Source organism: Agelaius tricolor, unplaced genomic scaffold (assembly GCF_023055355.1).
Source record: "Agelaius tricolor isolate 1412-34295 unplaced genomic scaffold, bAgeTri1.0.p SCAF_2, whole genome shotgun sequence".
In the NCBI taxonomy this organism is placed as follows: Eukaryota; Metazoa; Chordata; class Aves; order Passeriformes; family Icteridae; genus Agelaius; species Agelaius tricolor.
Window position 1 is genome coordinate 13,995,818 of NW_027269262.1, and position 23,159 is coordinate 14,018,976.

Genomic DNA, 23,159 nt, shown 5'->3' on the forward strand with positions numbered 1-23,159 from the left:
TCCCACCACCTCCCAATATAATTTGAGGGAAAACACCTTGCAACGGGAAGAGAAACTGTGAGCAGGCTATGATCCAGCAGCTAAGGTCCTACCTGGAGTTTTTGCTTTAAGAAACTCCCCCAAGTGCACAGATCAGTTGCATTTTTGTTAATGTGGCAAAGAGGTGATACAATACAATGGACCAATTCCTGTGGCAATCAGAATTGTGTTTGTAGATGAATTCTCAAACCACAAATTCAAAACTAATGGTGTCAGGTGCTTCCTGCAATTATGTTCGGCCATCAAGGATCAACAGTGCTTAGGCAAGGTATCAAGACATTGTTAAATGAACTTTCAGAGTTACCAGTATACCTGTAAGGAGGCAATAGCAAACGAAATCTGATCATCAGGATGCTTTTCATCCACAGGTGCATTAAATCAGGAAGAAGCCAGGTAAGTAAAAGCAGTGAAAAAAAGGTCAAGAGGAGTGATATAAATGCTTCAGGCTATTTGTGAGAACAGCTTTTGCCACCTGAATGTGCAGTTCCATGAGGAAGCTTTCTTGATAACAGTGTACGACTCAGTGGTCCCTGGCAGCAATATCCCTAAGAACATTTCTTATTCCCGATGCAATCTTATTCTGGGGTATGGCAACTGTCAGGAAACTTGCCATTAAGTAATGTAAAGTCTTGTAAAAGGATGTTCCTTCCTTGAGTACCAGTAATTTCCCCATTTACTGCCAGCCCATGGCGACATGGTCATATATTTTTGTAGAAATGGAAGAAAACAGTAGTATTGAAGTGGAACAGAGTTGGTTTGTTTTCTTTTTTTTTCTTTTGTTAATAGCAGAGTTTCTGTTTTCTCATGCCTTTCCAAAACTATGAGCAAGCAGGATCAAACTCACTGCATTTTGCTCCTCACCTAAGGGCAAATTGATACCGTTAATAAAAATGTTTAGTCCACAGTGGTTCCTCTCCAAGACTGAAGGAGAATGACATTTTTTTCTGTCTCAGGTCCTCAGCTGGTGTTAAAGGGATGAAAAAGGCCTCTGTTAACTCCTGGGCTGAGGTGCTGCTGATCTCTCTGGGTCCTCTTTCCCACAGTGTCACCAACCCCAGGTGTGTGCTCTTGGCTTCTGCATCTGCAAGGCCTGCAGGCCAAGGAATGCATTTCTGAGTGGCGTAAAAAGGCACTCACATACATTTAGGGTTTGGGCTGTGTGGTAGCACAAGTGATGGCTGAGATAGAGTTAAGGCCATGGGTGACTGAGTCTCTCAGAGGACTCATGCAGATGAGTGTGATGGATGAGTACAGGGTCACTTCAGCTGTAGACACAACACTTGGTTAGGATAAGAGCCAGGTGCTTGGGGTGTATTAGCTTGGTGGGGTCTCTCGACTTTGATGGTCCACAGTGGTTTTTGCAGATTTCCTTAAGAATGCATTTTGAAGGGCTCCAAGAAACAATTTGCATTAAGGGAACATTAAAAGTTCAGTTCTGCCTCAGTCAGTAAGGCCAAGTAACCCTTGCTGTATGATGGGTCCCCCTGATTCCCTGCAAGGAACAGAATCTGCCTCCAAGCCTGAGCCAACCATCTGTGGCAAAGATGGAATTGATGAGCCTCTGCTTGCCATATGAAATATATATTACAGAAACGCAATTCATGACTCAGCATGGGGATGTGCAAAGAATTTGAAGGCAGTAGAGAGAGGGAAATCTTGTTTTCCTTGCTGAGACACAAAAATTATTGAGCCTGGCAAAACTACAAGACCAAAATCTGTGAGATTTCTGCAGAGGGTGCTTTATTTTTGAAGAATAACTTAAATGTTTCATTTTGTTTCTCACAGTTGTCTATTCTGTGGTAAAACATGTAGGTGTATCTGTGCAGTTTATATCCCTGACCCAAAGTGAATGCTTTTCTTATCCCTGCTTTTGTGATGAATATTTGATTATCAATTCGGTTCTTTAGGTTACTTTGTTCTTGCCTTGCAAGCATTGCTGAAAATCCTTTTTTTTGTCAGTCAGCAGTTACCAATACAACTTTTGGCTTCATAAAGACCCATGAAGATCTGATTGATCTTTGTGCTACTTGTGGTCCATACATGGTACAAAGGAACTACCTAATTATTCTACAAAAATAGAGTTCACCAATGAAAATATTAATTTCTCTTTTAGCCTGTATTGCAAATTAAAGTAGGCATATTGCAAGTGTGAACTACTCTTCATGCTCCAATTCTACAGACATTCCCCCCTTCCCCAGCACATATTTGTTCTGTAATTAAGTTGTTCTTAATTGAATAGCTAATTCTGCGCAAAGATGAAAAGGAAAATGAAATAACTGCCAGAACCAACTTCTGGCATTTCTTGCAAGTGACCCATTTATCCTGTTAATTCTGAAGAGAACAACACTTCCAACAAAAGGATAAAACCATTAATAGTTTGGATGACCATATGGGCACCCAGAGAGTTCCACTGGGATTGAAATGTATTGTGCTCAATACATATTTACATAAATGCCAAGGATTTTATAGTCAAAAAGCTCAGACTTGAAAAGCTTTACTGACATGCTTACTGTAATCATCACAATGAGCAAGTGGTCTCCCAGAAAGTCAGTGCACTATTTGCATTCATAAAATTAATTACATGCTTATATCTTTTATGCCTGGTCCTTGCAAGGGATTTTGCTGTGTGGACTCAGCACTCTTGTAGAATGCTACAGACCTTAGTGGAACCCATGCAGGCGCATGGCTTGAGTGGGAGCAATTCATTTGTAGTATTACACTGAGAAAGTGGGGAAGAGATGCAACCAGTATTAAACTCCCCCTTCCATTTTCTCTATACATGAGTACACAAATTCATGTGATACTTAAGTAAACACTTCAAATATGTCATGCTTCTTAGTAGCACATACACTGCACTAGGAATATGCTAAGAAAAATGATTTCTGTGTTGAATGACACATTTAAAGATTTTCCCTCCAGTATTTTGCAAAAGAAACTAAACGGATTTGTAATGACCACAGTAGGAAGAAATTAATTTTGACTAAAAAGAATTCTCCAAATAAGCTATTTACTTTGTTTCTTGAATTTCTCAATTTTGATATTTTAAACCAAGGTGGAAGTGGGAGTACTGTGCAGTTTTTTACCCACCATGAAATGGATTATTCTTTTATGTTTTCACAGATTAGCTCTTAGGGCTCCTGTACCCTCATTTGCTGTTGCTTTGGCATAAGATGCTTTTGCAATAAGCCCACAGGAGCACCAGTCAGTAAGCAGCTGTAGGCTGTATTATGCACCAGACACACCACCACAATGGGTGTTTAAATCACCCACCAAGGACGGAGGCTCTGCTGATCCAGGAACTAACATTTCTTAAGAAATTAATGCCTGACTTGTCTCCTTTTTAGCCCTAGTGAGGTTATATTTTGGAGTGCTGTTTCCATTTCTGGGCCTCCGAGTTTGAGAGAGACATGGAGCTCCTGGAGCAGGTCCAGCAGAGGGCAATCAAGATGATCAAGGGACTGGAGCATCTCTCCTACAAGGGGAGGCTTAGGGAGCTGAGCCTGCTCAGTCTCAAGAATGACTGAGAGGGACCTCATCAAAGTCTATAAGTATCTGAAGGGAGAGAGACAAGAGAATGGATCCAGGTTCTGCTCAGCAGTGCCCTGCAACAGGACAGGAGGCAGTGGGCAGAAACTGATGCACAGGAAGTTCCACCTGCACACTAGGAGGAATTTCTTTACTGTGGAGATGACTGAGCACTGGAACAGATTTCTCAGAGAAGTTGTGGAGTCTCCCTCACAGGAGATATGTAAGAGCTGTCTGGTTGCAATTTTGTGCCATGTGCTCTGGGATGAATCTGCTGGAGCAGGGAGATTGGACCAAATGACCACTGTGGTCCCTTCTGGCCCGATCCATCCTGTGATCCTGTAACTGTATGATTTTAGAAATCCTAATGCTTGCAGTACCTAAGTTAGTTATCTTTAAACAGGCTGCATAATTATAGTCCTAAATATTTCTGCACTACTTCCAGAACTTCCTATGTTTTATCTTTGGCCCAGGACAGTCCTACTGTTACTATTACCTGTTGTTATACTTTCTGGGCAAGTTTAAGTTAAAAGGAAAAATCTAGAGGCACTAGTTACTTTTCTTGAAAACAGACTGGGCCTAAACATGTATTTTTATTTTTACTTCACTTTATTAAGATCTTCATAAATACAATGAAATTTGACAATGTACCATATGGTGCATAAACATTAACTCCAAATACAATCCATTGTCATAAAATTATATCTACAGACTAGTCAACAGTCTCTCCTGGGACATATCAGTGAACTCATTTTGTTCAAGATCTGAAGTCCTTCAAAGCTTTGGAGTGTCTGCAGAGCGAAAAATCCCACAGAATGACAGAGGGAGTCCCATCGTATAAATCCCAGCCCTATGGTTATAGATGCATAAAAAGATCAAAAAGAATAAAAGACACACACAATCACAAAGTAAAAATTTCCAAATAGAATTATGCTGATAAATTGTATCAGGGGAAGATCTGATCCCCAGCTTTTACTCAGTGTGAGGCACTGTAAATGCTACTGTAAAGAGCAGTACAGAAGTACAGGACTGTTCCTAAAGCTCCATGCATGTCTAACTAACTCTGCTGAAGTGAACTTCAACAGGAACTAAGTGTAGCATTGCAAATACACTGCAAAATTCAAATAAATTTCAGATAAAACAACCCCTCTTTCAGCAAGGATGTGCAAAGATACACAAAACCTATGAAAATCATACTAATTATGCTTTCATTATTAAGCAAAAACTCCTTTTAATTCTCACATCCTGACTACTTTTGCCATGCTGTCAAAAAGCCTGTACAAATAACTCTAAATTGTGAATTCATGTTCATATAAAGTAGCACATATGGTGATTAAAAAAAAAAACAAAACCCAAAACAAACCGTAAAGTCCTTCCTCTCCTCAAAGTGTGACCTTTCTTTGCAGCCTTTGCTCAGACTTGTCTCAAGGCCCCTGAGGAGTTCAGGCATCTGCCATTCCCCTGCTATGGGATAAAATCTGTTCCTGTTGCACACCTGGAATGTATTTTGAACCTGAGGTGTCCCTGCCTGTGCTGCATGGTGGCTACGGTAGCAGATCATGTTCTTTAGCTACAAACCATTGCATTTTGTGTCTGCTAGTCCCCACAATATGACATATTTCTATGTAGCAGTGAAAAATTATCTTTTTTTTATCCCACGCCTACTGGATAGTTGATAAGGCTCTCTGATAACCCCAAATGCCAAAGACAGAAAAGGTGTTATCTCCTCTCTGGTGACAGATATGAGAAGCAGCTGTCTGCCTGCACCAAGTAGAGGTAATATTTCTTCCCATGCATGAAGATCAAAACCAATGATTGGCAAGGGCCTTTGTGCTGTTGCTGATGAAGACAATTTCCTAGTTTCATTGTGACTGTGTTCCTTGTTAATTTGGCATTTCATACGGCATTTTGTCATATTAGAAATGGACCCCAACCCATTTCCAAAAGCAGCTGTTGAAGATGAAGAAGTGAACAGGTAATTTCTTTTTGTAACCAGAAATTATTATTTTGCCATCTCTCATAATTATTGTATGCACCCACTGGCATTTAGTGGATAGTGGGATTTTCTGTTGTTTTTTTTTTTTTGGTTTGTCTGTTTGTGGTTTTTGATGTTTTGTTTGTTTGTTTTTAATGGTGTCTTTTTGTTGGGAAAAGATAGTCTTTAAATTAACTTAGAAAATAGCTGTAGGTGCTCTAAAGGTGAAAATCTCTCCTCTAATTCCCATTTCTTGACTCTGACATTGCTCAGCAGTACAACACTGGCACCTGCACCTCCCCTGATCTCATTGATTGCCTTGTCTGAGCATGAGGACATACACTACTAACCAACAGGATGAACATTTTCAAGTCATCTCCAAACTACAGTATATGAAACCAAGCCAGCAAAAGAAACAGAAGTCTTACAGCCTCATTTTCTCTCTGAAATACTAGAGTCCACCTTGTTTTTATCACCTAGCTTCAAAGTGTTTCTAGAAACAATAGAATATGAGTGCTTAGCCTTTACAGGACACTTTCAAGCAGCAAGAATAAAGTAAGAAGCAATAAATGTGTGCTGACCTCATTTGTCCCAGTTCTAAGACAGCAAGCAAAAGGTTCATAAAGCCTGAAAAACAACCTCATGTGCTTTGCTTGCCAGCCTCTAGGTTTTGGTCTTCAAACTCAGCTGTTGCAGTTTCCACGAAGAGTGTGTGCAATGTGTTATCTGATAGTCCTCTGTAAATGTGACATGCTCTAACAACACCAACCCCTCACAAAGAAGTATGTATTATCTATTTTACATCTTCTTCATAATCCACTGTTGGGACATGTTTCCACCTTTCCCAGTGCCTCCCATTTCATAGGATGAGTATCCTAGATGAAGCTCTTCCTCTGTCTGGATTGCTTAATGGCTAAGCAAAACAAGCATTTATTAGAATATAAAAGATCTTTTGTCTTGCTGGCAAACTCTTTGCTTGTCATTTTGTTACAGGTGAATCGTTCAGAGAAGAATCCAAAACCCTGTGTTCCATCTGTTTTAGTATTCAATTTGTAATGGTGATGTAATAGCAGCTTTTGTAAGAGCTGAGGTGCTTTTGGCCAAAATTCCCATCCTTCCATTATCTGCTGTGAGCCATCTGGTTGCTGTCCTTCAGAGGAGAGAATCTTCTGCAGCTGTTTTGAGTCTGATTTCCCAAAGAAATGAGCTGATGCAGTAATATAATTGCACTGATATTCTCTTAGCTTTGTGAAAGGAGAGATCCCAAGGATTACTGTATTTCATAAAATCATAGAATCATTAGTGTTGGAAAAGACCTTTAAGATTGGGTTCAACTGTTTGCCCAGCATTTCTATCTGCTCCCTGGGGATTAGCAGATTTATTTGAGAAGTGAGAACCAGGTTAATGTCCCCATGAGGAAAGTGCGGGCAGTTATACAATCTCTTTGGCTAAGGGATCATCTTGCATGCAGCTCTGCCATAGTAACTGAGGTATGCTAGCTGTTATGACAAGGCAGCTGTAAGGAGCTGTAATTATTGTGTATGAAGGAAGAGATATGAGGGAAAGACATTACCATAATAAACCAGGCTTTGTAGTTCTATTCCTTTTCACTTGTTAAAAGTCTTAGAGAAAAAATTTATTCACGTATAGATTCTAGGGGCCTCCCTGCTGCTTTAAAGCATTTTCAGCAGTCAGTAGAGCACATCAATGCAATTTTGAGTATGGACCTGAAGGTAATGTATGGCTTTCACTCACTGCTACTGATGGTCACTAAAACGTCATTTGGTGCCTCTTCAATATTTAGGCACACCTCCTCTTTAGGCAGGGAGACATCGGCAGTGTACAAAGAACTAATGACCCTGAACACAGCTCATTAACACAGAGAAACCCTACAAGCAGCAACTGCAGGGACATCAAAGCCCATTTCTCCCACTGTTGGTAGCTACTTCATGTAACCCCTCAAATAATTTGAAGATCCTTTCTTAGATCTGTATGTGTACTTCAGCAACAAGATTCTTCTTACATACCTTCTAGATGTATTCCTTCTTACTTATGGATCTGCCTTTTTATCAGCAAGTTCTGCATTGCAATCTTTTGAGACACCAGGATGGGCTTGTCAAACTAGATCTCTGCTCTAGTATTGAGATTTTTGCCTTTGGAAATTGCCAGTAGCTGGTACTTCCAAATAGTTAAACTCCCTCTTCACATGCTTTGAAAGAGATAATTCAGAAATGAAAGAAATTCTGACAAAAGAAATTTGACATCAGAATAGCTGTGACTAATAGCAGCAAAGAGGATTACACCAGGAAGCTGGAAAAATGGTACATCCCAAGTGGAAATGGAGTGGTCTTCTAGTCTGGTACAAGTGAAATCCTAATGAGACAACGTGTAAAAAAAAGAAAAGTGGTATTTTTCTTAGATATTGAACTACAGATTGTTGGGAAAATGTATGAGATGTGAAAGACATGCATGCATACTTTAATAATTTGCCTGAAAGATGGTTATACACAGAAATTTTGCTTCAAGTTAAAGCTGAAAACTCCACACTTGATGTAATTTGTTTCTTCCTCCTTGTTGGAGAAGTCTGATTAATTACATATTTTGTATTTGAAGTTTCAGAGAGGGGAAGAAGAAGTGGAAAAAAAGGAACAATGGGAATAAGCACTAGTGCTCAATGCTGAGGTCAATAATGTGATACTGCTTGATACATAATCTTTAGTTAACCATAAAAAATAAGACTGTACTGTTGTGAGATGATGGAAATGGTGAGAACAATTCCTTGCTGACCCTTGTAATCAGTTTATGCACTGAAGCGTGAGTTTTGATTTCTTCCTTTTGACTGAAGAATCTTTTTTTCTCTTTAAAAAAATGTAGCCATATAAATACTACCTTCAGTTTCTCCCTTTTTTTCCTCCAGCCTTTTTCTGAAGCTTTTCAGCTTCTCTTTTAAATCTGGGGGAAGCATGAAGACATAGATTGATCCATTTTTATTTCATCAACTTCATCATAGCTAAAAGCCAGGTACAGTGCCCAGTGAAAATTGATGGGATATTATATATTATATTCTGTCTTCTCTCAAGTCATATAACCTACATTTTTGAAATCTCTTGCAAAATTAATCAGTCCACACTGAATTTTCCCTCAGGTACTTCAGAAACCAGCTAAAGCAATAGACAAAATTAGTGAATAGCTTCATGTGATTACAGAAGATAAGTGAGTTCCTAGAGGACTGGCAGAGGAAAACTATTATACTATATTTAAGGAGAAGGGAGCAGTGGGGAAGAGGAACCAGTGAATTAGTGAATTACAGACTCTTCATTATAACTTTATGTGGAAAGTTACTGGAACCAACAAGCAAATTTTCAGCATCTAGAGGATAATAAGGTGCTAGGGAATTGCAAACATGTATACATGTGTGAAGAAAAAGTTGACCACAAAACCAGACTGATTTTCAACTCTCTGGTTAAGATAACTGGCCTAGCCTATGTGAAATGAGAGAAATGCATTACAACTTGACCTTTGTGAAATGTCTCACACAGCTCCACAACTCATTGTCAAAGGCAGCATAGGGCAGTAAGACCCAGGTGAAATGACAGTGACAGACCAGAAAACAACCTGAAGAACCACTGTCAGCAGCTCAGTGTTAAACTGGGAGTCAGCATTGAGTGGTCTTGCAGGGTTTTGCTTCGTGACCAGAACACTGAATGGTTATGCTAAAAGTTACAAAGTGTGAGAAGGACATCAGGCTGGGAGATTTTGTAAGCACTTGGGAATATGGGGGTATAATTCAAAATCTTGGCAAACTGGAGAAATGTTTGGAAATCAATACCAGAAAATTCAATAAGGACAAGTGAAAAACACAAGCCTTGGAAGAGCAAAATCAAATGCCCAGGTATAGAGAGAGATGAGTAACAGCCTATGAGTCAGCATTGTAGGAAAGGAGATGACCACAAAATGAATAGGAGCCAATACTATTGCAAGGGTTGTTCCAAAGGAGGAAAACGCCACTCTGTGCTGTGTCCACAGGATGCTGGGTAAGCTTCTTGTGTCATGTCTGTGGAGCATTTTTACTGGCAACCTCAACATAAAAAAGGCAGCACCTCACAGCTGAAAATGAGACATGGACAGACTCCCAAACTGTTGCCAGGAAAACAGCAAGAAACTTTAGCAGAGGTGTGGAAAAACAGGACTGGTTAAAAGGTTAAAATTTGTATTTTCTGAGTCTGGAAAAACAAGATTTGGGTGAGGGCATAAAACCAGATTAAAAAAAAGTATAATGCATACTAACAGGTATAACAAGAAGAGTGCTGATATACATTTTAGTTTCCAGGACAGTTGAAGGTGAAATAAGCCTATTTTGAAGCAAGAAGAATTTAGGTTACAAGCACACTAAACCTCTAAGAACAAGATGGGTGGAAATTGGAACAGGTGACTAATAGAAATTGTGAAATCTCATTTTTTTGTTTAGCTTTTAAGAAAAGGCTTGAGAGTAATCTTGGAAGTTGTTCAGGTCATCTTTGATTTTGCATCAGAAACAAAAGACAGAAGTAATTTGGAAAAGTCCTACATTTCTACAATTCTGAAATGCAAATAAAAATCACATCTTATAATGTAAAATAAAACATCTGAAGGCTCATTATATCTAGTCTACTCTATAATTTCTTTGGATCTTTCCACCTCTTTGTCTCCTCCTCTGTTAGGCTGAATCCACATGTTCCAATTGTGTTTACTGCGTGAGTACTCAAATAAACCAGCTGGTTGTACTGTGTGGTAGAAAGAAACCTTATCAGGCATGGATAATACTGTTAGGTTTATGTGAACATACCAAATGAATCCTGGTATGATCAGTGTTTCTTATGATAATTAGGAAAAAAAATGAAGAAAAGAGCCCTCATGCTTTTCTTGATCATCACAAGAAATGGTTCTTTCCAGGGAAGAGATGATCAGAAGGTGTTTGTTCAGGATTGCCATACTGTGGGGCTAATGGGGAATAAAGCATTTACTCCAGCTGTACTTTGTTTGCTCTGGAAGGTTCCCACTTCTGTAACAGCAGTAATTTCATGACAGGTAAATCAGATCCAGAGCTTTGTATGCTTAAATGGTGTTTCTTTTAAAAGAGACTATCCTGTCAAGCAGGAGGTTGTACCCTCGATCCCAATATAAGGACTTTTGTGTTGCAAGCTACTCTGTAATCTCCCTAACCACACTGAAGAGCTTCCTTACTTCATAAAATGACCATCAAAAGATGTTCTATTGATTCAGAAGGAGCCTCTGATTCTCCATGTGCTAATTGATACTTTATTAAAGTCTAAGTTAGCATACAAAAGTGCTAACTAGGCCAAACTCCCTGCAGCTTTGTAAAAGACTATTATTCCCCATTGCCTTTTAAATCCCTATAAGAGAAGATAAGGACTATCTACTCATTTTTCCTCATTGATTCCCACCTCTGAGAATAGGTTCACATCCATATATCCAAGCAAAAATAATTAAGTGACCCCTCCTATTAAGTACAAGGTATTTTCAATAAAACAAAGTTTGAATGCCAGTGACTTCATCCTATCTTGCTGTACAGCATCACGGGACACAGCAAGAAATGCTTCTTTGCATTAGGCAGTTAACACAGAAAAGAGACCCTAGGTATCTCTGCCTTTTAAAAATTGACACTTTCTGTAAGAGTAAAAGTGTTCTTTTTCATCTCTTTTAAACTCACTTTTTTGTTTATATAAATCCACCTAAAGCTGGCATTGATTGTTTTACTTTTGGCCTATGTCTAACAGTGATGCTCTTTACATTACTGCATTTGATCTTGGACTTGCTATGTTTCAATGTGAAGGGTTTCAATACGCATAAGAACCAAATTTCCCTCCCCAACCAATTTTTTTCCCAAAAAAGCTTCTGTGCAAGTCTCTAGATTTCTACAGATTTTGCTCAGGATAAATCTTACTTGCTTGGCTCATCTGTACCTCCCAGGGTACTTCAGTAAGAATATTCAGGTGAGCAGAGCCATGAAGATATGACCTACTGTTCTGCAGATGCATTTGAAAGACATAAAAGAATTACAACACCTACCTATATACTTTGTAGGTACACCTGTAGGTTTGGCATTGAAATGGGAGAATTAAATGCCTATATTGTACCATTAGCCTATTAATTGTCTCATTATCAATAATGAATAACGGCAGGCACAAAATATGTATCAAGAAACTAAAATTTTTATTCAGATACTATTTATACTACTGTGACATTCCTGGGGATGGATGTGCAATATAAATTCATAGTATTACCTGTCAAAAATCTATCACCTCTTTTCCAGCCCCTAGAATATCTTTCCTTCAAGAAATATTTTTCTTGCCAATCACATGATAATAAGCAAAATGTAGCCTAAATGAAATTTTCTACTTTTTAGTGCCAAAATGATCTCCAATTCCATAATATAAGGGGATTGGGTTTCTAAATATTTCACTCAAGTAAAATTAAATAGCATAATATAATGTTATATAATATACTATAAAGGGATATAACATAATTTAATACAATATGATGCATATGGAAAGCACAGTGTCCATTTTACCTAGGAGATGAGGTGTGCTTATGAAAATGCATCACTTGATAATACCAGGAAGAGCAAACCAAAGATGCATGCAGCTCACGTCCCAGCTCTAAGGCAGGGAGTTATGAGACACCTTTAAATCCACAGTTTGTGATGCACTGAAGAAATGATCAGATTTGATTAAGTCAGTTGCTGATAATTTCTAGTTAAATATTGAAGGTAGAGTAATAAACCAGTGACTGTGATTGACTTGGGAAGCCTCAGCAAACATCTGCATTTTTAGAGGATTTAAATAGAGAAGTGGTATCTTGCAAAACTGATATAGGGAGATTGCAGTCTGCTGGAGTGACACAGACATGTGGAGGACTGTGTTGTGCCAGTTCTGCACACAGGCAGTCTCAAGCACCACCAGCAAATTACTTGAGCTGTGGTTAGTCCACTGCACCCACTCTGCCTGCCTGCACTTCCCACCTGCTCCAGCTGGCAGAGACCATGCCAGGGATGCCAGCTTTGAGAAGCACCTACAAATGGCAGTGGGCCCCCGGTGGGTGCCTGGCTTGCATCCTCTCCACCATTCTGAAATGGAGATGAAAGACCCCACAGTGCCTGTCCTGGACGGAAGCTCTGCAGAGTTTGTACAGCAAAAATCAGGCAGAGGAAAGTGTCTGCCCCATGAACTGCAGAATCTCTTCCTGCTCTGCTTTCAGAGACCCCCTGATAGAGAGCCAGTCCACTGTGTGAGGAGTGTAGCTGGCTGGGGAGCTGGAGGGGATGGCTCCAGTGGAGCAGCAAGATAATCATTGCCTCTCATGCAGTGTCAGAGGCAGGAGGAGGAAAGTGAGGATTTCCCCATGCATGGGGACCACACTGCTTTGCTTGCAGAGAATTTTCACAGGCAGCCTGTCTTTGCAGCCTTTAAAAAAAAATGCAGGAGTTTATTCTTTAATGATAATCCCCACACAACATCAACTTCAGAGAGTGGACTCTGTAGCAGTAGTTCCTGGTCATTTTGCTATGAAAAAAAACTGAATAAACTAGTAAAATGTGAACAATGTTACTTGGAAAAAATATGTCAAGGACAATAAAACTTTTGATTTCTGGTTTAATATTCATTCAGTATTTCAAGAAAAAACCAGTGTCTGTCCAACGTTATTAATTAGCATGAGCTTCATTCACTGTAACTCTTCTTTCTCTTCAAAGAAACACATACATTGTTATATATCCCCTATTTTGTTTTCCCACAAGGCCCATTTCAAAACAGCTTGTGTTGTTTCTGATGCAATACTATATCAATCTGATTATATTGTACATAATAAGATATGCCCTCAGATAGAGCATTGCATGGATTTTTATTTAGAAGGACGCCTTTGATGTTATGTGAACTAGGAAATTTTAAAATTCTACTGAAATAAAAATGAAATTCTGTGTCACTGTAATCAATCTTAATCCACCACAGAAGTCCGGGCTCTGCATAAGTGCCAGTCTAATCTACTTCCAAATATAAACTTCCATCTAGACACTCAAGACATGCAGATTAGCTGTTTGAACAAGAATTTTCTGAATGCACAAATAGAAATGTATGTGCCTAATGCCTTTTTATAAAACATCTTTTCAATTAGAAGAGTTTTGCAACCAGTTTAAGAATAATTTGGCCATGTCACTGTCACTTTCCAGTAATGCCTAGGTCTAAACTTCCAGTCTCCTTGAACAGACTATAAGGAGCAAATAATGGAATTATTCTGAGCCTCTTATATGGATACCAGTGAATGCAAAAAACAGCTACCAAATAATTCTGAAGCACTGCCTCAGACAGCTTGTCCACATATTAGAGAACATAACGTATGAATTGTTTCTTACCAACACAAAAATACAATGCTTTTAAAATCTTTCCTGGTTTTGAGCAATCCACTGCATACAATAGGAAGCAATAGAGAAATTGTACTTTCTGCCGCTGAGAAAAATAAATAGTAATATTACAACGTACCTTTCACTATGTTTGCATTTCTCTGTTCTTTCATTTGCTGCTGCAGCTCAGTTTACACACTGCATTTCTCTTGTGCTCTTCTGGGCAATGTGTACAACAGGTTGCCTCAGCAGCTCGGCCCTCTTTTCAACATAACCCACTCCAAAGAACAAGTCTGGTTTGTACTACAGCATGCAGCAACTTTCAGGAAAAAGAAAAGACATCATCACAAACCAATCAGACACTCTTTGTCTGACGATCTAGCCTCTTTCTCAACTGATGCACCAGTGTGTGAATGGAACCAGTAATCTAGGAGGTGAGGTATACAGGCACCATTCACTCGAAAGGATGCTGGGAGAATATAAGCTACATGAGAGGACAGTGGAAACAATAGCAAACTCATGTTGAGGTGGCTGGGAATGAATAATGCATGTGTTGGGGAAACAGTTGCCCCATTCTGGTGTAGAGGGCGTGGAAAGAGTGGGTGTGCGAGGTATTTCCCTGATCATGTTAGCATTTCTAATTAAAATCATAATCTGCTCAGACCCAGAAGACACTGTATGATGAGAAAACCATGCACAAATTTCCAAGGGGGGACAAATTCTTATTATGTGGACCCACAGAAGAAGTAGCTCAGATGCAAATGCAGTATTTTATGTAGGCAAGCAAGCACTCACAACTGAAACCAAAGGACCAAGAGGCAGGTGATGTGTTTTGATCTGGTATTGTTTAGATACACCATATAAATGAATGCTTCATCTTAGAAGAACTACCCTTTCAAATTGTTAATTAAGTAATAATGCCTGAGAAATGTGTTGTTACCAACAGTTAGGAGCAACTTTATTATGCTTTCCTCAGGCTATTAATGCTCAGACACAATGGCCACTAATTGCAGTAAGAACTAATTTCCCAGCAATTACACATGCACTTTCTAAGTATCTGGTGGCACAGTTCTTGCTTTTAAACTTTGTTTTTTCAACTTACCTAACTAGAGCATTGGTCAGTCATAAAAATTCTCTAATCGTCCTGCACAGAAATTACCATTAGCAAAAAGAAGGCTGACGTTCGCTACCTTCGTACATTATTAATTTTTTGTTGCAGACAACAACAGCAAAGGTTATAATCCCTATAAACAATGCATCAGCTCTAAGTTCAGCAAAGCTTGCAAAAGCATTTTCAATCAGTGCAGTGAGCTTTGGATAGGTCTCGACAGTTTCTTTAAAAACAAGCAGGGGGTCTGCTGTTTTCTGAATTTACATTATAGCTTTTCTTCTGCAATATGTTATTAATGCAATAAGAAACCATTTTTGGGATGCCAATGACCAAACTTTGACATTTCTTCCTGTCAGCTGTTTTCAGTGTAGACAAATTAGGTGGCCATAAGAATTATTATTATTATTATTATTGAGCATTGTTAAAGGCATAAATTGAGAAAATTAATCCAGAGGCATGGGAAAAAAAATCTACCTGGAATTTAAAGCAATTTTCTCCACACTTTTTCCCTTGGCTCAGGAGCAGAGTATAAGGAAAAAGCCTTAAAGAATAGCTGCCATTGTCATTACATTTTAAAAGCATTCACATGACAATTTAAAAAGAACTGCCATTTCAGCTATTTCTTAAATAACCTCTTTCTTCCTCTATAATCATGGAATATATTTCTTTCACCTTTTGACTAGCACTTTGGTTTTTTTTTAATAAACTTACACACTCATTTTGCAGGAAATTATATTTTAAAATGCTTCTCAGAGGTGTTTTATCATAACACTTTCATTTGGGTTGAATTAATGTTGAATCCTGATTTTCAGAAATTGAGGGAGAGGAAGAGAGGAAGAGAAAGAGAAAAGAAAAAAAGCTGAGCTTCCACCCCAGTTCCAAAACACACTTATCTTCAATTCACATTTCTAAATCAATCTCAGCATGACCTTTATCTGTAATAACAGAATTATTCTGATACTTCTGAAACACAGACAGCAGCAATGTAGTTATCTGCTGGACTAGCCAGTCAAGAGTTTTTTCCCCCACTCTCTTCACCAGTGCACAGTTTGTTTTCAAGCCTTCAATGCCACAGTGTCAGTCCTCGCTTCACAGTTTTTATTCCTTTTTCTTTTTCTTAGGTCCTTGTCTCTCTCTTTTCCCCATTAAGATGCGGATGGGCTGGTACCTCAGCCAATATGTCTATACATGCCTGAATAGACTTGCAGAAAAGCAGGGTCTCCTTTTGTCTGGGCCTGTGAGGCTGTATGTCATTCCGCACCGACAGGCAAGGGCTCCTCTCTCTGTGGGAGATTTCCAATAATTGCCAGAACAAATTAAACTGGAGCTTATCTGTTCCTCTCTCTTTTCAGCTTGAAAATGGAGGAACAAGACCAATTTTAGCTGGTGACAATGTGGCATAGAAATAGATTGGATACAGCTTATGTGAAGTCATGCTGTAGATAGCAGGGGCAGGACACTGCTTGGAGGAGTGAGGTGATGTTGTGCTACATGGACTCAATGGGTGCTTCTGATCTGACAAACGGGAAATGAGTTGGGAGGTTAAGAGCAGACTATCTAGTTACCATTGCCACAAGTGAAGAACTATTTCTGATAATAAATTTAGATGAGGCACTCAGGGACATGGTTTGGCAGTGGACTTGGCCTGTAGGTTAATGGTTGGACTTGATGATCTTAGAGGTCTTTTCCAACATAACCATTCTATGTTTCTATACTGGAGTGGACTGGGCAGCCCAGAAACACAGTACAGACTGCAGATGTGTAGGCATGTTTTGAAAAATAAAAATGAAGTGTTCAATACATTCTGGATATTTCCCCACACAAACACAGCTCCTTCCCTGCCTTTGTCCCCCACCACTTACATCTTGTGTCTAAATCTACATGAACGCATCACAAAGTACAGCCTTAACCCATGACAGATCAATGGGGAGAGTTCTGCCTTGTCTCTGCAGTGGGTATTTGGAAGTCTTGGGCTGAAAAGACCATATTAAGAGATAGTATAGTTATCAGACACAAATTTTCTATAGAAAAGAGCTGTCATCTTCCTTTGCAGATGAAATAAAATGAACTCGAAGTGCTTTCTCCAGGCAAAGCCAGACTGGAAACCACACAAAGGAATGAATTTTTTGACACGGTCTGACAGATAGAAATCTGAACTATCAGATTTGAAAGGGACCCTTAATTCTTGGGGCTGCTGAATGCCAATGAGAAGTATTCGGATCTTCTCTTGACCAACATGATTACTGCTATCTAATGAGAATATGTCAAACACCTTTCAACACACTATTGTCAGCCAAGCTCTAAAAAACCATCATTTACTGTAAACTATCTTCTCAACTACCTCTCTGTCTTGGTCAGAATCCTCCAGCTACAAGGTCAGGGAGAAATTAATAGAGAAAAAAACTCCAGCAGTTCTTAGTACTGTCAGCTCTTCAGCTCTTTTTTTCTCAAGCTCTCCTGTTCCTGACCCATGTTGGAAAATCGAGCATGAAGCGTGACAGAGTAATTAATGAAGACCAGAGGAGGTAACTTCAGGTTGCTAGAACTGGATGGAACATCTTTTACTAAGGTCACCCCTGTGTCCTATCACAGAACACCAGAAAGAAGAGATCACCACCTCCCTCTCCACTTCCCTGTCAGGAGGAAGGTGTAGACAGCAATGAGGTCACACCCTTGTCTCCCATTCCCTAAGCTGAACAAACCCATTATCCTCAGCCACCCCTCCTAAGTCAGGCCCTTTACTCCTTTCACCATCTTAGTTGCCCTCCTTTGAACATATGCTAATACTTTAATATTCTTATATTGTGGAGACCAAAACTGCACACTGTACCAGAGGTGAAGTCATGCCTACATTGAGCTGTAGAATATTTTCTAAGTACTTAGGACAAATGGTTGCCTAACATAATAAAGTACTAGGGTCTTGCTTTTGTCTTTTATACAGAAGAGTTCATTTTAGCATGACACACAAAAAGCAAAAATCTAGTAAAAGAAGTGAAAACACTGGAAAAAAACCAGACAGATTGAAAAAAAAAGTAAAATGCAAAGTCATATTTTCCATTTATAATATCAATCCCAAAAGTACCCCTTTGACCTTAATAACTTCAGTAACTTGTGAAACTTAAATAAGCAATTTTGTTTCTTAAACAGCCTGTAACTAAAATAATTAACTAAGGACACAGCATAATTTTATATAATTTTTAAGTGTCTCTGGAGGAAGTTGTGCAAAATTCAAAATAGGTTCATTCTCTATTAAGTATGCAAGAAAAAAAAATAGCAAAATGTAAGTTTTACAGTGTGATCTTTTGTTCTAAAATCTGTGAACAGTCAGCAAAACGGGAACAACAAGTCCATTCTGAACTGATTTTTTTATAGTCATAAGCCCAAGAATTCAACTTTTTCAGAAGAATGGACTTCAGAGAGTCTTCAGTATTTGGCGCTCCATGCATTCTTGTTACCAGTTATTCTTTTTGGTCAGGTCACATATGGGTGAGTCACCATCCCATGGGCAAATGCTCATGTTCAAAAAGGGTATTTTACAGTGAAGACAGAACTCAGGTTTCTCTGTTTTGGACTTGAAACCACAGCTAAGTCAATAAAACTTATACTGCTGCCAAGAAAATATGATCAATTTCAATCATTATTTATTGTCTAGAAACATTTATTACTTAGGAGGAGTCATTAAAGTGCATTCCATGCCTATAATGTGGGGTAGATTGTCATCAGCCTTAATTAGAGCCATGCTGGAGAAAACTGAATATGGAATAAAACTGTCCTTTCTTTTTATAAACAGACAAACGAAAAAATGAAAATAAACTTTTGAAGATAAACATAGAAGACTAATTGCATGTCAGGATGAAGTTATGGATGACCTCTAAAGTGGTTGCCAGTGCAAAGTTAAGAAGAGACAGCACTCATGGGAGGAATTAGTACCTACCTGCCTGCCCACTGGTGACCCCTCTTCAGAGCCTTGGGAAGTGAAGGCTGACTTTACTGGTTGTGGCACTGAATCTGCCTATTCTGATACTTTAAACAGGAACAAAACTTTCCCAAACCAATCACAGCAGGATTGGTATCTGTTGGACCTTTTTTGGCTCATTGTGGGTGTTGCTAAAGTCTTAAAAAGCCTTTCTGCAACCACAGTGAGTGAAAAGCAGCCACAAGCAGTTTTGTGTGGGTGGGCTCATGGCTGCCTTGCTGTCCCTGTCCTTGGAGGTAGGCAGTCCTACCTGAGGCTCCCTGGCTGGGGCGTTTCCTCCATTGTAGTAGTCCTGGGACAAGAGGCAGAGCGCCCCTGCAACAAGGCAGCGCCTCCAACCATGCCAGAGGGGACCAGTGGGAGAGGAACCAGTGCATGACTCACCCCTTTTCTACCTTCCCTTGCTACTGGTGGCTCAGATAATTTCTTACAGTCTTTCCCTCCAAAAACTGGAGACAATGGCTCAAGTAAAGGAGCATCCATTTGGATTAAAGCAGGGGATCCAGACTGTACAGCAAGCAACAGCCTTTAGTGCAATAGTGGGTGGTCCTGAAGGGTCAGAGCTCTCCTGCTTTCATGACTGAGCTGCATGTCTCAGTCAGAAGCTCTGTGCAACTACTTAGTTTATCAGCAGTTTGGGCTGGTAATTACTGTTGAATATCAGGCCAAAGAGGCTTGGCCTTCCCTTGATAGGACAAGCTAATCCTCTGTCCTGTCTACTGACTGCCTGTTCTGCTGTTTGATGTACTGGGGCAGAAATGATACCAGGCTGATCTCCACAGCCTTTGTGCTGCTGGCCTCATGCTCAGAGCCAGAGCACTCTGAGGGCCATTGCAGCTGCTCAAGTTTTTTCTTCATACACTCTTATAAATTTTTTTCCTGGTTCAGCAAACCTCCAGTGCCCAAACAGAAACAGGCCCCTTCCTTGTTTCAAACTGCAGTAGCTTTTAAGCACTCATGTCACTGCATTATGATTCCCCATGTTTTTAAAAGCTGTGGAAGGGCTGAAAAAAGTAGTGAATGGGAGATTCCTGAGGAACATACACTTGCCATAGATACTTCTTGCTAATTCTGCAGATGGTGTTCTTTCTTCTGAACAGGACATTAAAATGAGTTCTTGCTTATATGAGGCTAATAAAAGATGCACTGGTCCATTCAACAAGGGCAGTAATGAAGTCTTCTGTCTCCTTTCCAAATTCCAAATCAGTTTAATGACATGTGCAAGGCACTGTGCAAAGCCCCATCAATGGATGCTGGATTTCTGCTAATACCTTCTGTCTAAGTAAATTCCCTTTGTTGTTTCATCTGTGTGTGGCAGTCATCTTCAGTGCTTACCCTGGACTCTTTGAGGGTGTACATCCTCTTTCACTGCTGCTCTGCTTTATTTCAAATGTGGTCTGGGGAAAAATGAAATGATTCTTGCTCACTTAAAATCTTGATGAAAGATTTTATAATTGTACATTAATTATTCATCACTGGTAGTATAACACATACTGATGTTTTCCTCAAATTATAGCGTACCCCCCTGAGCCATAAACATGTTAAAGAGCTGTAGCTCCTTAAACAAATTTGGCACAGAACTCAAATGAATTTCACCAAAGAGGTAGGATCAAAATCAGGTTTTGTGAATAGAGAATCACTTCATCACCTAGGGAAAAGTTTAGAGAAGGAAACAACAAAGAGCTCAGAAATATGCGTTGTTGATAGCTTATAGTGTGCCATGAAGCCTTTGCATCAGACAGAACACAATTCAGAGCCACTAAAGCTCATCACCATATGCACAGCAAAGACATTGAGATCTCTGCTGAGCACAGGGCTGCTTAACACCAGCCTCACAATTACCCTATAGGCTGTCCAGCCTGATTAACTACGGACATCAACAAAAATGATGGCTGGAAATTCCTGCAGCTAAATATATCTTTGCTCTGTAAAGCTGGTTTGGGTCTAAATACAAAGTTGTCTGCACAACTGTGTGTAACAATCAACTACCAGCAGCAACCCTTAATGGCTCTGTTCAATGTAAACTGTGCACTTAGGAGTGATTGTGGTGTAATTATAGAAAAATACATTAACAAGTAAAGCTTTAAAGCAACAAAAACACCCAAAATCAAATAGTAAGTTGGAAATGATGTTATGAATCTCAGGTTAAGTCAATACAAACTGCAGTCATTTTACATAGAGATAGCAATAAAAAAGCACTGGTAGTAGGTTGTTATGAACATATTGGTGAATGTTCTGCTGTTTTGTTGCTTTTTCTAAGTCCTACCAACAGATGCAATTAAAAGAAAACAGGACTAAGTTCTAAAAAGGAATCTTCTGCATTGGTAATCACAACAGGCTTAATGGCTGCCAGCTCTCTATTTCCAATAGGAGGCAGCTAGGAACTTTCTACTCAATCCAGGGGTATTAATTTTCCTTTCCTCTCAAGCCTGACAGAGTACAGGGTCTCAGTGAAACAATGGACTACAGGCAGTGAGCACTGAGGTGAGAAAGGGTGTTGGCTATTGTCCCATGGCTAGATGGAAATGTCAGTACAAGTGAAAGCATGTGTATCTACATATACATGGATATACCTTTTAGTTACCCTACTATCATTCTATCCAAGAGGATTCAGCAACTTCCCAAATTTGTGGCAGAAAAGGCAGAGCAAGAAGCTGCTGCTGGCCAGCCTGGGAAGTCTTACCTATGGTGCCTTGCATGAACCCAGGACTTTGCTGGCCTTTCCACTTATGGTGACTGGAAAGCACAATGACTGCTGCAAGCGGGGGAGGAGAGTGAAGGCAGTTCAAAACCATTCTATGCTTTTTGGCTGCGGCACTGCACTGACATGAAAAAAGTCTGAGGAGCCCATACTCAATTATTTAGATTTGTCTCATCTGTCCAGACTGAAGAATTATGCAGGGTCACAGAACTGTTATCTCGTGTCTCTTATGTCAAGAGATGACAGGATTTTTGTTACACAGGAAAATTGTAGATACGCACATCTTACATGATCTGATACTACACAGCCTGTCTGCACTCTCCAGCAGTACATGAAATATGCAGCCCATGTCAGCTGCTCCAAAGGCACGTCCCTAGCACTTCTTGTGAGCTGCAGTCTCATCAGGAAATAAGATGCTATAAATCATTAAATCAGCACCAATCAGCCACCTATTGCTGTGCAGAAGAAAGGCTCACTCAACAAACATTCCTAGTAAGAAATAACCACTAACAATGAGCACTGCACTAATTTCTACATTATCTAACACAGGCTATGGTACCAAAAAAACGCCTGTGTCCACTGCTACTGAAACATTAGAATAATGAACAAGCATTAGAATAACATTCAAAAAGCTGTTTGTAATTCTATGTTTGGATCAATAATTGTGCACTCATTTAAGGGCCCTCCGAATTGGCAGCTCCCACTGACATGAAGCATCCAGAGAGACATTCACTGACCATGTTTCATGTGAAATGCTAGGGATGGTACAGTGGCAGACAACTTTGTTGTGAAAAACCCAGCACCTTATAGCACTTTAGAGTTTATGTGATTGGAAAACACAATTTCCCCATAATATAACATGTATTTGCAGGAGTAATTTTCAGCTGAAACCAGCACTTTCCTCCAGGTTTCTCATAATGAGTGAAGTCTGTAATTTTTTTCTTTTCTGTACTGTTGGCTTTTGGACAGGTCAAGGACCAGCGAAGGTAAAAGAATTTCAGGTTTCTCAGATTGTCTTGCAAACACTAGACACAACCTACTTTGGTCTGTACAAGCACAAAGTTGCTGCTCTGAAAAGCTACCCATATGGAAAATTTCTCTTTGGCCGACGAAAGAAGGAAGCTCTGCTCATCTTCCACTTCTAGGCCCTCTTCTGCTCTATCCACCATCTCACTAAGGCAGACTCTTTATCTCCCTTGAATTCTCAGTCTGAGCAAGATGAGGGGTTTATGCAGCTTTTTTGCACCTTTCTCTGAACGCTCAAAACTTTTTGCCTCTTCAGTGCAGACACAAATGTTCCTTCCCTTTGCCTTTTTTGAATATCAGAGTTCACTTTACTTGCAAGACAATGGGGGCAGTGACCTATTTCTATGAGGCTGGCATGAAAAGTTTGCTAGCACTCATTTTGCTCATAAGCAACCTCCCTAGGCTCTGCAG

The 23,159-nt window shown here is 39.6% G+C and overlaps 1 protein-coding gene across 3 annotated transcripts in view; it reads right to left on the reverse strand.

Moving 5' to 3' along the window:
- CDH20 (cadherin 20) overlaps positions 1 to 23,159 on the reverse strand; it is a 118,618-nt gene that overhangs the window by 39,696 nt on the left and 55,763 nt on the right. Inside the window, exon 2 of one of the 3 annotated variants that reach the window (XM_071453543.1) lies at positions 14,074 to 14,253. The exons of the other annotated variants lie outside the window; for them this stretch is intronic. The gene's annotated coding sequence lies outside the window, so the exon portion shown is untranslated. The remainder of the gene's footprint in view (positions 1 to 14,073; positions 14,254 to 23,159) is intronic. 3 annotated transcript variants of the gene reach the window in all.